Source organism: Phyllobates terribilis, unplaced genomic scaffold (assembly GCF_046119375.1).
Source record: "Phyllobates terribilis strain yellow unplaced genomic scaffold, ASM4611937v1 Scaffold_1024__1_contigs__length_465996, whole genome shotgun sequence".
Classification (NCBI taxonomy): domain Eukaryota; kingdom Metazoa; phylum Chordata; class Amphibia; order Anura; family Dendrobatidae; genus Phyllobates; species Phyllobates terribilis.
In genome coordinates, this window is record NW_027363784.1 from 45,951 (window position 1) to 60,835 (window position 14,885).

The 14,885-nt window shown below is 44.7% G+C and overlaps 12 non-coding genes across 12 annotated transcripts; all 12 read right to left on the reverse strand.

The window, feature by feature from the left end:
* Nucleotides 1-285: 285 nt before the first annotated feature.
* Nucleotides 286-476, reverse strand: LOC141241796 (U2 spliceosomal RNA). Its single transcript, XR_012306492.1, has one exon. It is a non-coding gene; the product is annotated as a U2 spliceosomal RNA (small nuclear RNA).
* Nucleotides 477-1,591: 1,115 nt separating this feature from the next.
* LOC141241809 (U2 spliceosomal RNA) lies at nt 1,592-1,782 on the reverse strand. Its single transcript, XR_012306504.1, has one exon. It is a non-coding gene; the product is annotated as a U2 spliceosomal RNA (small nuclear RNA).
* Nucleotides 1,783-2,897: 1,115 nt separating this feature from the next.
* On the reverse strand, nt 2,898-3,088 carry LOC141241821 (U2 spliceosomal RNA). The gene has a single exon (XR_012306515.1). It is a non-coding gene; the product is annotated as a U2 spliceosomal RNA (small nuclear RNA).
* A 1,115-nt stretch (nt 3,089-4,203) lies between these two features.
* On the reverse strand, nt 4,204-4,394 carry LOC141241832 (U2 spliceosomal RNA). The gene has a single exon (XR_012306526.1). It is a non-coding gene; the product is annotated as a U2 spliceosomal RNA (small nuclear RNA).
* A 1,118-nt stretch (nt 4,395-5,512) lies between these two features.
* LOC141241843 (U2 spliceosomal RNA) lies at nt 5,513-5,703 on the reverse strand. The gene has a single exon (XR_012306537.1). It is a non-coding gene; the product is annotated as a U2 spliceosomal RNA (small nuclear RNA).
* Nucleotides 5,704-6,818: 1,115 nt separating this feature from the next.
* LOC141241865 (U2 spliceosomal RNA) lies at nt 6,819-7,009 on the reverse strand. Its single transcript, XR_012306558.1, has one exon. It is a non-coding gene; the product is annotated as a U2 spliceosomal RNA (small nuclear RNA).
* A 1,115-nt stretch (nt 7,010-8,124) lies between these two features.
* Nucleotides 8,125-8,315, reverse strand: LOC141241854 (U2 spliceosomal RNA). The gene has a single exon (XR_012306548.1). It is a non-coding gene; the product is annotated as a U2 spliceosomal RNA (small nuclear RNA).
* A 1,115-nt stretch (nt 8,316-9,430) lies between these two features.
* On the reverse strand, nt 9,431-9,621 carry LOC141241867 (U2 spliceosomal RNA). The gene has a single exon (XR_012306560.1). It is a non-coding gene; the product is annotated as a U2 spliceosomal RNA (small nuclear RNA).
* Nucleotides 9,622-10,736: 1,115 nt separating this feature from the next.
* LOC141241866 (U2 spliceosomal RNA) lies at nt 10,737-10,927 on the reverse strand. The gene has a single exon (XR_012306559.1). It is a non-coding gene; the product is annotated as a U2 spliceosomal RNA (small nuclear RNA).
* A 1,115-nt stretch (nt 10,928-12,042) lies between these two features.
* On the reverse strand, nt 12,043-12,233 carry LOC141241829 (U2 spliceosomal RNA). Its single transcript, XR_012306523.1, has one exon. It is a non-coding gene; the product is annotated as a U2 spliceosomal RNA (small nuclear RNA).
* Nucleotides 12,234-13,348: 1,115 nt separating this feature from the next.
* LOC141241878 (U2 spliceosomal RNA) lies at nt 13,349-13,539 on the reverse strand. The gene has a single exon (XR_012306570.1). It is a non-coding gene; the product is annotated as a U2 spliceosomal RNA (small nuclear RNA).
* Nucleotides 13,540-14,654: 1,115 nt separating this feature from the next.
* LOC141241889 (U2 spliceosomal RNA) lies at nt 14,655-14,845 on the reverse strand. Its single transcript, XR_012306581.1, has one exon. It is a non-coding gene; the product is annotated as a U2 spliceosomal RNA (small nuclear RNA).
* Between the last annotated feature and the right edge of the window lie 40 nt (nt 14,846-14,885).

Here is a 14,885-nt window from a genome sequence, read left to right on the forward strand (position 1 = left end):
GAAAGCTCCAAAATGCTTGCCTAATATGTCTGTTTATCCAAAAGGAAGTAAAAAGGGAGAGCTAGAAAGATAGCATTGCATCACATTACATGGCAATGCAATGCACAGTTGCTGAAGTTGAACCAAAATGAGCTTGTAATCTGGCTTCTGCAACTTTGAACATGAAAAATCCAATGAGGAGAAGAAAAGCAAAGCCAAAGAGTCCATCCCAAAATCCGACAAACAAGCAAAATGAACAAAAAACATTGAATTCAATTCTTTCTGATTTTAGAAACTGCATTAAAGAAGGGGTGCACCGGTCCTGGAGATACTGCAATACCAGGTCAATGCGTGGAGTGGACAGAGCAAGCTCTTTTTCCATCTCCCTGTTCTAAAAATCCATTTAATATATGGTCCCCAGATAGGGGACGTATCAGATATTAAACTGATAAGAACAGATACTACACTTGATCTTAGCCAAAAGGCCGAGAAGCGATAACCAGAATTGGTTTCAAACTACGGAGCCACCCAAGGATCCTGAAAAGTCCATTTGTGGAGATGAGCTCCTGGACTCCCGTTAAGAAGACATGTTGTCAACCTCTAGATCCCTTACATGCCTGCACTTTTCGGCTTGCTGCTGCTGCAATCCACGCGTTTTAGATCTGCATAACTCCACCTCTTTAAACACAGCACCTTCACCCCCTGCTGTTCCCACCCGCCTCAACACCGTTGGAAGGGAGGAGAACCAATTAAGGCGGGGGGTGGGGTGGAACGAGCAGCTGTCTACCCTTAGCAGGAGGGCTCCTGATTACATACCTCTCCTGCTGCTGCTGCTGCTGGCTGTCCAGCAGCAGACTGAAGGTGGCTGCTGCTGTGCACAGGTATATAAAGGCTCAGAGCCTATTATGACACGCGCAGCCAGCGTTCCATTGCCACATTCCATCTACTGCAGGCAGGATACCTGGCTGGCTGAATGTCGCTGAGAAGCTCACAGAGACCGCCATAAGCAACAGTTTAACAGAATGCCACAGACTAATCAACCAAACTTTTTGGGTTGGGTTCTCTTTTATAGTCTGCAGGCATTAAATGAAAGAAGTCAGTGTTCCAGCAGAAGGAGACAACGTTTCAGAAAAGGCATTGTAGCAAACCAAAAAAGAAATTTTAAGCGCAGCAGAGTAACCAGCGCACATACCTGTTAGCTCAGGTGAGTTTAAAAGGCTGCTGTTGATAACAAGGGCATTTGCTAAATAGATGGTGTGTGTGCAACAATATACTGAAAGGTCAATTATATTGTGCAGCTTATCTCACCACCTGTAGTTATTTAGGTGAAAGCTCCAAAATGCTTGCCTAATATGTCTGTTTATCCAAAAGGAAGTAAAAAGGGAGAGCTAGAAAGATAGCATTGCATCACATTACATGGCAATGCAATGCACAGTTGCTGAAGTTGAACCAAAATGAGCTTGTAATCTGGCTTCTGCAACTTTGAACATGAAAAATCCAATGAGGAGAAGAAAAGCAAAGCCAAAGAGTCCATCCCAAAATCCGACAAACAAGCAAAATGAACAAAAAACATTGAATTCAATTCTTTCTGATTTTAGAAACTGCATTAAAGAAGGGGTGCACCGGTCCTGGAGATACTGCAATACCAGGTCAATGCGTGGAGTGGACAGAGCAAGCTCTTTTTCCATCTCCCTGTTCTAAAAATCCATTTAATATATGGTCCCCAGATAGGGGACGTATCAGATATTAAACTGATAAGAACAGATACTACACTTGATCTTAGCCAAAAGGCCGAGAAGCGATAACCAGAATTGGTTTCAAACTACGGAGCCACCCAAGGATCCTGAAAAGTCCATTTGTGGAGATGAGCTCCTGGACTCCCGTTAAGAAGACATGTTGTCAACCTCTAGATCCCTTACATGCCTGCACTTTTCGGCTTGCTGCTGCTGCAATCCACGCGTTTTAGATCTGCATAACTCCACCTCTTTAAACACAGCACCTTCACCCCCTGCTGTTCCCACCCGCCTCAACACCGTTGGAAGGGAGGAGAACCAATTAAGGCGGGGGGTGGGGTGGAACGAGCAGCTGTCTACCCTTAGCAGGAGGGCTCCTGATTACATACCTCTCCTGCTGCTGCTGCTGCTGGCTGTCCAGCAGCAGACTGAAGGTGGCTGCTGCTGTGCACAGGTATATAAAGGCTCAGAGCCTATTATGACACGCGCAGCCAGCGTTCCATTGCCACATTCCATCTACTGCAGGCAGGATACCTGGCTGGCTGAATGTCGCTGAGAAGCTCACAGAGACCGCCATAAGCAACAGTTTAACAGAATGCCACAGACTAATCAACCAAACTTTTTGGGTTGGGTTCTCTTTTATAGTCTGCAGGCATTAAATGAAAGAAGTCAGTGTTCCAGCAGAAGGAGACAACGTTTCAGAAAAGGCATTGTAGCAAACCAAAAAAGAAATTTTAAGCGCAGCAGAGTAACCAGCGCACATACCTGTTAGCTCAGGTGAGTTTAAAAGGCTGCTGTTGATAACAAGGGCATTTGCTAAATAGATGGTGTGTGTGCAACAATATACTGAAAGGTCAATTATATTGTGCAGCTTATCTCACCACCTGTAGTTATTTAGGTGAAAGCTCCAAAATGCTTGCCTAATATGTCTGTTTATCCAAAAGGAAGTAAAAAGGGAGAGCTAGAAAGATAGCATTGCATCACATTACATGGCAATGCAATGCACAGTTGCTGAAGTTGAACCAAAATGAGCTTGTAATCTGGCTTCTGCAACTTTGAACATGAAAAATCCAATGAGGAGAAGAAAAGCAAAGCCAAAGAGTCCATCCCAAAATCCGACAAACAAGCAAAATGAACAAAAAACATTGAATTCAATTCTTTCTGATTTTAGAAACTGCATTAAAGAAGGGGTGCACCGGTCCTGGAGATACTGCAATACCAGGTCAATGCGTGGAGTGGACAGAGCAAGCTCTTTTTCCATCTCCCTGTTCTAAAAATCCATTTAATATATGGTCCCCAGATAGGGGACGTATCAGATATTAAACTGATAAGAACAGATACTACACTTGATCTTAGCCAAAAGGCCGAGAAGCGATAACCAGAATTGGTTTCAAACTACGGAGCCACCCAAGGATCCTGAAAAGTCCATTTGTGGAGATGAGCTCCTGGACTCCCGTTAAGAAGACATGTTGTCAACCTCTAGATCCCTTACATGCCTGCACTTTTCGGCTTGCTGCTGCTGCAATCCACGCGTTTTAGATCTGCATAACTCTACCTCTTTAAACACAGCACCTTCACCCCCTGCTGTTCCCACCCGCCTCAACACCGTTGGAAGGGAGGAGAACCAATTAAGGCGGGGGGTGGGGTGGAACGAGCAGCTGTCTACCCTTAGCAGGAGGGCTCCTGATTACATACCTCTCCTGCTGCTGCTGCTGCTGGCTGTCCAGCAGCAGACTGAAGGTGGCTGCTGCTGTGCACAGGTATATAAAGGCTCAGAGCCTATTATGACACGCGCAGCCAGCGTTCCATTGCCACATTCCATCTACTGCAGGCAGGATACCTGGCTGGCTGAATGTCGCTGAGAAGCTCACAGAGACCGCCATAAGCAACAGTTTAACAGAATGCCACAGACTAATCAACCAAACTTTTTGGGTTGGGTTCTCTTTTATAGTCTGCAGGCATTAAATGAAAGAAGTCAGTGTTCCAGCAGAAGGAGACAACGTTTCAGAAAAGGCATTGTAGCAAACCAAAAAAGAAATTTTAAGCGCAGCAGAGTAACCAGCGCACATACCTGTTAGCTCAGGTGAGTTTAAAAGGCTGCTGTTGATAACAAGGGCATTTGCTAAATAGATGGTGTGTGTGCAACAATATACTGAAAGGTCAATTATATTGTGCAGCTTATCTCACCACCTGTAGTTATTTAGGTGAAAGCTCCAAAATGCTTGCCTAATATGTCTGTTTATCCAAAAGGAAGTAAAAAGGGAGAGCTAGAAAGATAGCATTGCATCACATTACATGGCAATGCAATGCACAGTTGCTGAAGTTGAACCAAAATGAGCTTGTAATCTGGCTTCTGCAACTTTGAACATGAAAAATCCAATGAGGAGAAGAAAAGCAAAGCCAAAGAGTCCATCCCAAAATCCGACAAACAAGCAAAATGAACAAAAAACATTGAATTCAATTCTTTCTGATTTTAGAAACTGCATTAAAGAAGGGGTGCACCGGTCCTGGAGATACTGCAATACCAGGTCAATGCGTGGAGTGGACAGAGCAAGCTCTTTTTCCATCTCCCTGTTCTAAAAATCCATTTAATATATGGTCCCCAGATAGGGGACGTATCAGATATTAAACTGATAAGAACAGATACTACACTTGATCTTAGCCAAAAGGCCGAGAAGCGATAACCAGAATTGGTTTCAAACTACGGAGCCACCCAAGGATCCTGAAAAGTCCATTTGTGGAGATGAGCTCCTGGACTCCCGTTAAGAAGACATGTTGTCAACCTCTAGATCCCTTACATGCCTGCACTTTTCAGCTTGCTGCTGCTGCAATCCACGCGTTTTAGATCTGCATAACTCCACCTCTTTAAACACAGCACCTTCACCCCCTGCTGTTCCCACCCGCCTCAACACCGTTGGAAGGGAGGAGAACCAATTAAGGCGGGGGGTGGGGTGGAACGAGCAGCTGTCTACCCTTAGCAGGAGGGCTCCTGATTACATACCTCTCCTGCTGCTGCTGCTGCTGCAGGCTGTCCAGCAGCAGACTGAAGGTGGCTGCTGCTGTGCACAGGTATATAAAGGCTCAGAGCCTATTATGACACGCGCAGCCAGCGTTCCATTGCCACATTCCATCTACTGCAGGCAGGATACCTGGCTGGCTGAATGTCGCTGAGAAGCTCACAGAGACCGCCATAAGCAACAGTTTAACAGAATGCCACAGACTAATCAACCAAACTTTTTGGGTTGGGTTCTCTTTTATAGTCTGCAGGCATTAAATGAAAGAAGTCAGTGTTCCAGCAGAAGGAGACAACGTTTCAGAAAAGGCATTGTAGCAAACCAAAAAAGAAATTTTAAGCGCAGCAGAGTAACCAGCGCACATACCTGTTAGCTCAGGTGAGTTTAAAAGGCTGCTGTTGATAACAAGGGCATTTGCTAAATAGATGGTGTGTGTGCAACAATATACTGAAAGGTCAATTATATTGTGCAGCTTATCTCACCACCTGTAGTTATTTAGGTGAAAGCTCCAAAATGCTTGCCTAATATGTCTGTTTATCCAAAAGGAAGTAAAAAGGGAGAGCTAGAAAGATAGCATTGCATCACATTACATGGCAATGCAATGCACAGTTGCTGAAGTTGAACCAAAATGAGCTTGTAATCTGGCTTCTGCAACTTTGAACATGAAAAATCCAATGAGGAGAAGAAAAGCAAAGCCAAAGAGTCCATCCCAAAATCCGACAAACAAGCAAAATGAACAAAAAACATTGAATTCAATTCTTTCTGATTTTAGAAACTGCATTAAAGAAGGGGTGCACCGGTCCTGGAGATACTGCAATACCAGGTCAATGCGTGGAGTGGACAGAGCAAGCTCTTTTTCCATCTCCCTGTTCTAAAAATCCATTTAATATATGGTCCCCAGATAGGGGACGTATCAGATATTAAACTGATAAGAACAGATACTACACTTGATCTTAGCCAAAAGGCCGAGAAGCGATAACCAGAATTGGTTTCAAACTACGGAGCCACCCAAGGATCCTGAAAAGTCCATTTGTGGAGATGAGCTCCTGGACTCCCGTTAAGAAGACATGTTGTCAACCTCTAGATCCCTTACATGCCTGCACTTTTCGGCTTGCTGCTGCTGCAATCCACGCGTTTTAGATCTGCATAACTCCACCTCTTTAAACACAGCACCTTCACCCCCTGCTGTTTCCACCCGCCTCAACACCGTTGGAAGGGAGGAGAACCAATTAAGGCGGGGGGTGGGGTGGAACGAGCAGCTGTCTACCCTTAGCAGGAGGGCTCCTGATTACATACCTCTCCTGCTGCTGCTGCTGCTGGCTGTCCAGCAGCAGACTGAAGGTGGCTGCTGCTGTGCACAGGTATATAAAGGCTCAGAGCCTATTATGACACGCGCAGCCAGCGTTCCATTGCCACATTCCATCTACTGCAGGCAGGATACCTGGCTGGCTGAATGTCGCTGAGAAGCTCACAGAGACCGCCATAAGCAACAGTTTAACAGAATGCCACAGACTAATCAACCAAACTTTTTGGGTTGGGTTCTCTTTTATAGTCTGCAGGCATTAAATGAAAGAAGTCAGTGTTCCAGCAGAAGGAGACAACGTTTCAGAAAAGGCATTGTAGCAAACCAAAAAAGAAATTTTAAGCGCAGCAGAGTAACCAGCGCACATACCTGTTAGCTCAGGTGAGTTTAAAAGGCTGCTGTTGATAACAAGGGCATTTGCTAAATAGATGGTGTGTGTGCAACAATATACTGAAAGGTCAATTATATTGTGCAGCTTATCTCACCACCTGTAGTTATTTAGGTGAAAGCTCCAAAATGCTTGCCTAATATGTCTGTTTATCCAAAAGGAAGTAAAAAGGGAGAGCTAGAAAGATAGCATTGCATCACATTACATGGCAATGCAATGCACAGTTGCTGAAGTTGAACCAAAATGAGCTTGTAATCTGGCTTCTGCAACTTTGAACATGAAAAATCCAATGAGGAGAAGAAAAGCAAAGCCAAAGAGTCCATCCCAAAATCCGACAAACAAGCAAAATGAACAAAAAACATTGAATTCAATTCTTTCTGATTTTAGAAACTGCATTAAAGAAGGGGTGCACCGGTCCTGGAGATACTGCAATACCAGGTCAATGCGTGGAGTGGACAGAGCAAGCTCTTTTTCCATCTCTCTGTTCTAAAAATCCATTTAATATATGGTCCCCAGATAGGGGACGTATCAGATATTAAACTGATAAGAACAGATACTACACTTGATCTTAGCCAAAAGGCCGAGAAGCGATAACCAGAATTGGTTTCAAACTACGGAGCCACCCAAGGATCCTGAAAAGTCCATTTGTGGAGATGAGCTCCTGGACTCCCGTTAAGAAGACATGTTGTCAACCTCTAGATCCCTTACATGCCTGCACTTTTCGGCTTGCTGCTGCTGCAATCCACGCGTTTTAGATCTGCATAACTCCACCTCTTTAAACACAGCACCTTCACCCCCTGCTGTTCCCACCCGCCTCAACACCGTTGGAAGGGAGGAGAACCAATTAAGGCGGGGGGTGGGGTGGAACGAGCAGCTGTCTACCCTTAGCAGGAGGGCTCCTGATTACATACCTCTCCTGCTGCTGCTGCTGCTGGCTGTCCAGCAGCAGACTGAAGGTGGCTGCTGCTGTGCACAGGTATATAAAGGCTCAGAGCCTATTATGACACGCGCAGCCAGCGTTCCATTGCCACATTCCATCTACTGCAGGCAGGATACCTGGCTGGCTGAATGTCGCTGAGAAGCACACAGAGACCGCCATAAGCAACAGTTTAACAGAATGCCACAGACTAATCAACCAAACTTTTTGGGTTGGGTTCTCTTTTATAGTCTGCAGGCATTAAATGAAAGAAGTCAGTGTTCCAGCAGAAGGAGACAACGTTTCAGAAAAGGCATTGTAGCAAACCAAAAAAGAAATTTTAAGCGCAGCAGAGTAACCAGCGCACATACCTGTTAGCTCAGGTGAGTTTAAAAGGCTGCTGTTGATAACAAGGGCATTTGCTAAATAGATGGTGTGTGTGCAACAATATACTGAAAGGTCAATTATATTGTGCAGCTTATCTCACCACCTGTAGTTATTTAGGTGAAAGCTCCAAAATGCTTGCCTAATATGTCTGTTTATCCAAAAGGAAGTAAAAAGGGAGAGCTAGAAAGATAGCATTGCATCACATTACATGGCAATGCAATGCACAGTTGCTGAAGTTGAACCAAAATGAGCTTGTAATCTGGCTTCTGCAACTTTGAACATGAAAAATCCAATGAGGAGAAGAAAAGCAAAGCCAAAGAGTCCATCCCAAAATCCGACAAACAAGCAAAATGAACAAAAAACATTGAATTCAATTCTTTCTGATTTTAGAAACTGCATTAAAGAAGGGGTGCACCGGTCCTGGAGATACTGCAATACCAGGTCAATGCGTGGAGTGGACAGAGCAAGCTCTTTTTCCATCTCCCTGTTCTAAAAATCCATTTAATATATGGTCCCCAGATAGGGGACGTATCAGATATTAAACTGATAAGAACAGATACTACACTTGATCTTAGCCAAAAGGCCGAGAAGCGATAACCAGAATTGGTTTCAAACTACGGAGCCACCCAAGGATCCTGAAAAGTCCATTTGTGGAGATGAGCTCCTGGACTCCCGTTAAGAAGACATGTTGTCAACCTCTAGATCCCTTACATGCCTGCACTTTTCGGCTTGCTGCTGCTGCAATCCACGCGTTTTAGATCTGCATAACTCCACCTCTTTAAACACAGCACCTTCACCCCCTGCTGTTCCCACCCGCCTCAACACCGTTGGAAGGGAGGAGAACCAATTAAGGCGGGGGGTGGGGTGGAACGAGCAGCTGTCTACCCTTAGCAGGAGGGCTCCTGATTACATACCTCTCCTGCTGCTGCTGCTGCTGGCTGTCCAGCAGCAGACTGAAGGTGGCTGCTGCTGTGCACAGGTATATAAAGGCTCAGAGCCTATTATGACACGCGCAGCCAGCGTTCCATTGCCACATTCCATCTACTGCAGGCAGGATACCTGGCTGGCTGAATGTCGCTGAGAAGCTCACAGAGACCGCCATAAGCAACAGTTTAACAGAATGCCACAGACTAATCAACCAAACTTTTTGGGTTGGGTTCTCTTTTATAGTCTGCAGGCATTAAATGAAAGAAGTCAGTGTTCCAGCAGAAGGAGACAACGTTTCAGAAAAGGCATTGTAGCAAACCAAAAAAGAAATTTTAAGTGCAGCAGAGTAACCAGCGCACATACCTGTTAGCTCAGGTGAGTTTAAAAGGCTGCTGTTGATAACAAGGGCATTTGCTAAATAGATGGTGTGTGTGCAACAATATACTGAAAGGTCAATTATATTGTGCAGCTTATCTCACCACCTGTAGTTATTTAGGTGAAAGCTCCAAAATGCTTGCCTAATATGTCTGTTTATCCAAAAGGAAGTAAAAAGGGAGAGCTAGAAAGATAGCATTGCATCACATTACATGGCAATGCAATGCACAGTTGCTGAAGTTGAACCAAAATGAGCTTGTAATCTGGCTTCTGCAACTTTGAACATGAAAAATCCAATGAGGAGAAGAAAAGCAAAGCCAAAGAGTCCATCCCAAAATCCGACAAACAAGCAAAATGAACAAAAAACATTGAATTCAATTCTTTCTGATTTTAGAAACTGCATTAAAGAAGGGGTGCACCGGTCCTGGAGATACTGCAATACCAGGTCAATGCGTGGAGTGGACAGAGCAAGCTCTTTTTCCATCTCTCTGTTCTAAAAATCCATTTAATATATGGTCCCCAGATAGGGGACGTATCAGATATTAAACTGATAAGAACAGATACTACACTTGATCTTAGCCAAAAGGCCGAGAAGCGATAACCAGAATTGGTTTCAAACTACGGAGCCACCCAAGGATCCTGAAAAGTCCATTTGTGGAGATGAGCTCCTGGACTCCCGTTAAGAAGACATGTTGTCAACCTCTAGATCCCTTACATGCCTGCACTTTTCGGCTTGCTGCTGCTGCAATCCACGCGTTTTAGATCTGCATAACTCCACCTCTTTAAACACAGCACCTTCACCCCCTGCTGTTCCCACCCGCCTCAACACCGTTGGAAGGGAGGAGAACCAATTAAGGCGGGGGGTGGGGTGGAACGAGCAGCTGTCTACCCTTAGCAGGAGGGCTCCTGATTACATACCTCTCCTGCTGCTGCTGCTGCTGGCTGTCCAGCAGCAGACTGAAGGTGGCTGCTGCTGTGCACAGGTATATAAAGGCTCAGAGCCTATTATGACACGCGCAGCCAGCGTTCCATTGCCACATTCCATCTACTGCAGGCAGGATACCTGGCTGGCTGAATGTCGCTGAGAAGCTCACAGAGACCGCCATAAGCAACAGTTTAACAGAATGCCACAGACTAATCAACCAAACTTTTTGGGTTGGGTTCTCTTTTATAGTCTGCAGGCATTAAATGAAAGAAGCCAGTGTTCCAGCAGAAGGAGACAACGTTTCAGAAAAGGCATTGTAGCAAACCAAAAAAGAAATTTTAAGCGCAGCAGAGTAACCAGCGCACATACCTGTTAGCTCAGGTGAGTTTAAAAGGCTGCTGTTGATAACAAGGGCATTTGCTAAATAGATGGTGTGTGTGCAGCAATATACTGAAAGGTCAATTATATTGTGCAGCTTATCTCACCACCTGTAGTTATTTAGGTGAAAGCTCCAAAATGCTTGCCTAATATGTCTGTTTATCCAAAAGGAAGTAAAAAGGGAGAGCTAGAAAGATAGCATTGCATCACATTACATGGCAATGCAATGCACAGTTGCTGAAGTTGAACCAAAATGAGCTTGTAATCTGGCTTCTGCAACTTTGAACATGAAAAATCCAATGAGGAGAAGAAAAGCAAAGCCAAAGAGTCCATCCCAAAATCCGACAAACAAGCAAAATGAACAAAAAACATTGAATTCAATTCTTTCTGATTTTAGAAACTGCATTAAAGAAGGGGTGCACCGGTCCTGGAGATACTGCAATACCAGGTCAATGCGTGGAGTGGACAGAGCAAGCTCTTTTTCCATCTCCCTGTTCTAAAAATCCATTTAATATATGGTCCCCAGATAGGGGACGTATCAGATATTAAACTGATAAGAACAGATACTACACTTGATCTTAGCCAAAAGGCCGAGAAGCGATAACCAGAATTGGTTTCAAACTACGGAGCCACCCAAGGATCCTGAAAAGTCCATTTGTGGAGATGAGCTCCTGGACTCCCGTTAAGAAGACATGTTGTCAACCTCTAGATCCCTTACATGCCTGCACTTTTCGGCTTGCTGCTGCTGCAATCCACGCGTTTTAGATCTGCATAACTCCACCTCTTTAAACACAGCACCTTCACCCCCTGCTGTTCCCACCCGCCTCAACACCGTTGGAAGGGAGGAGAACCAATTAAGGCGGGGGGTGGGGTGGAACGAGCAGCTGTCTACCCTTAGCAGGAGGGCTCCTGATTACATACCTCTCCTGCTGCTGCTGCTGCTGGCTGTCCAGCAGCAGACTGAAGGTGGCTGCTGCTGTGCACAGGTATATAAAGGCTCAGAGCCTATTATGACACGCGCAGCCAGCGTTCCATTGCCACATTCCATCTACTGCAGGCAGGATACCTGGCTGGCTGAATGTCGCTGAGAAGCTCACAGAGACCGCCATAAGCAACAGTTTAACAGAATGCCACAGACTAATCAACCAAACTTTTTGGGTTGGGTTCTCTTTTATAGTCTGCAGGCATTAAATGAAAGAAGTCAGTGTTCCAGCAGAAGGAGACAACGTTTCAGAAAAGGCATTGTAGCAAACCAAAAAAGAAATTTTAAGCGCAGCAGAGTAACCAGCGCACATACCTGTTAGCTCAGGTGAGTTTAAAAGGCTGCTGTTGATAACAAGGGCATTTGCTAAATAGATGGTGTGTGTGCAACAATATACTGAAAGGTCAATTATATTGTGCAGCTTATCTCACCACCTGTAGTTATTTAGGTGAAAGCTCCAAAATGCTTGCCTAATATGTCTGTTTATCCAAAAGGAAGTAAAAAGGGAGAGCTAGAAAGATAGCATTGCATCACATTACATGGCAATGCAATGCACAGTTGCTGAAGTTGAACCAAAATGAGCTTGTAATCTGGCTTCTGCAACTTTGAACATGAAAAATCCAATGAGGAGAAGAAAAGCAAAACCAAAGAGTCCATCCCAAAATCCGACAAACAAGCAAAATGAACAAAAAACATTGAATTCAATTCTTTCTGATTTTAGAAACTGCATTAAAGAAGGGGTGCACCGGTCCTGGAGATACTGCAATACCAGGTCAATGCGTGGAGTGGACAGAGCAAGCTCTTTTTCCATCTCCCTGTTCTAAAAATCCATTTAATATATGGTCCCCAGATAGGGGACGTATCAGATATTAAACTGATAAGAACAGATACTACACTTGATCTTAGCCAAAAGGCCAAGAAGCGATAACCAGAATTGGTTTCAAACTACGGAGCCACCCAAGGATCCTGAAAAGTCCATTTGTGGAGATGAGCTCCTGGACTCCCGTTAAGAAGACATGTTGTCAACCTCTAGATCCCTTACATGCCTGCACTTTTCGGCTTGCTGCTGCTGCAATCCACGCGTTTTAGATCTGCATAACTCCACCTCTTTAAACACAGCACCTTCACCCCCTGCTGTTCCCACCCGCCTCAACACCGTTGGAAGGGAGGAGAACCAATTAAGGCGGGGGGTGGGGTGGAACGAGCAGCTGTCTACCCTTAGCAGGAGGGCTCCTGATTACATACCTCTCCTGCTGCTGCTGCTGCTGGCTGTCCAGCAGCAGACTGAAGGTGGCTGCTGCTGTGCACAGGTATATAAAGGCTCAGAGCCTATTATGACACGCGCAGCCAGCGTTCCATTGCCACATTCCATCTACTGCAGGCAGGATACCTGGCTGGCTGAATGTCGCTGAGAAGCTCACAGAGACCGCCATAAGCAACAGTTTAACAGAATGCCACAGACTAATCAACCAAACTTTTTGGGTTGGGTTCTCTTTTATAGTCTGCAGGCATTAAATGAAAGAAGTCAGTGTTCCAGCAGAAGGAGACAACGTTTCAGAAAAGGCATTGTAGCAAACCAAAAAAGAAATTTTAAGCGCAGCAGAGTAACCAGCGCACATACCTGTTAGCTCAGGTGAGTTTAAAAGGCTGCTGTTGATAACAAGGGCATTTGCTAAATAGATGGTGTGTGTGCAACAATATACTGAAAGGTCAATTATATTGTGCAGCTTATCTCACCACCTGTAGTTATTTAGGTGAAAGCTCCAAAATGCTTGCCTAATATGTCTGTTTATCCAAAAGGAAGTAAAAAGGGAGAGCTAGAAAGATAGCATTGCATCACATTACATGGCAATGCAATGCACAGTTGCTGAAGTTGAACCAAAATGAGCTTGTAATCTGGCTTCTGCAACTTTGAACATGAAAAATCCAATGAGGAGAAGAAAAGCAAAGCCAAAGAGTCCATCCCAAAATCCGACAAACAAGCAAAATGAACAAAAAACATTGAATTCAATTCTTTCTGATTTTAGAAACTGCATTAAAGAAGGGGTGCACCGGTCCTGGAGATACTGCAATACCAGGTCAATGCGTGGAGTGGACAGAGCAAGCTCTTTTTCCATCTCCCTGTTCTAAAAATCCATTTAATATATGGTCCCCAGATAGGGGACGTATCAGATATTAAACTGATAAGAACAGATACTACACTTGATCTTAGCCAAAAGGCCGAGAAGCGATAACCAGAATTGGTTTCAAACTACGGAGCCACCCAAGGATCCTGAAAAGTCCATTTGTGGAGATGAGCTCCTGGACTCCCGTTAAGAAGACATGTTGTCAACCTCTAGATCCCTTACATGCCTGCACTTTTCGGCTTGCTGCTGCTGCAATCCACGCGTTTTAGATCTGCATAACTCCACCTCTTTAAACACAGCACCTTCACCCCCTGCTGTTCCCACCCGCCTCAACACCGTTGGAAGGGAGGAGAACCAATTAAGGCGGGGGGTGGGGTGGAACGAGCAGCTGTCTACCCTTAGCAGGAGGGCTCCTGATTACATACCTCTCCTGCTGCTGCTGCTGCTGGCTGTCCAGCAGCAGACTGAAGGTGGCTGCTGCTGTGCACAGGTATATAAAGGCTCAGAGCCTATTATGACACGCGCAGCCAGCGTTCCATTGCCACATTCCATCTACTGCAGGCAGGATACCTGGCTGGCTGAATGTCGCTGAGAAGCTCACAGAGACCGCCATAAGCAACAGTTTAACAGAATGCCACAGACTAATCAACCAAACTTTTTGGGTTGGGTTCTCTTTTATAGTCTGCAGGCATTAAATGAAAGAAGTCAGTGTTCCAGCAGAAGGAGACAACGTTTCAGAAAAGGCATTGTAGCAAACCAAAAAAGAAATTTTAAGCGCAGCAGAGTAACCAGCGCACATACCTGTTAGCTCAGGTGAGTTTAAAAGGCTGCTGTTGATAACAAGGGCATTTGCTAAATAGATGGTGTGTGTGCAACAATATACTGAAAGGTCAATTATATTGTGCAGCTTATCTCACCACCTGTAGTTATTTAGGTGAAAGCTCCAAAATGCTTGCCTAATATGTCTGTTTATCCAAAAGGAAGTAAAAAGGGAGAGCTAGAAAGATAGCATTGCATCACATTACATGGCAATGCAATGCACAGTTGCTGAAGTTGAACCAAAATGAGCTTGTAATCTGGCTTCTGCAACTTTGAACATGAAAAATCCAATGAGGAGAAGAAAAGCAAAGCCAAAGAGTCCATCCCAAAATCCGACAAACAAGCAAAATGAACAAAAAACATTGAATTCAATTCTTTCTGATTTTAGAAACTGCATTAAAGAAGGGGTGCACCGGTCCTGGAGATACTGCAATACCAGGTCAATGCGTGGAGTGGACAGAGCAAGCTCTTTTTCCATCTCCCTGTTCTAAAAATCCATTTAATATATGGTCCCCAGATAGGGGACGTATCAGATATTAAACTGATAAGAACAGATACTACACTTGATCTTAGCCAAAAGGCCGAGAAGCGATAACCAGAATTGGTTTCAAACTACAGAGCCACCCAAGGATC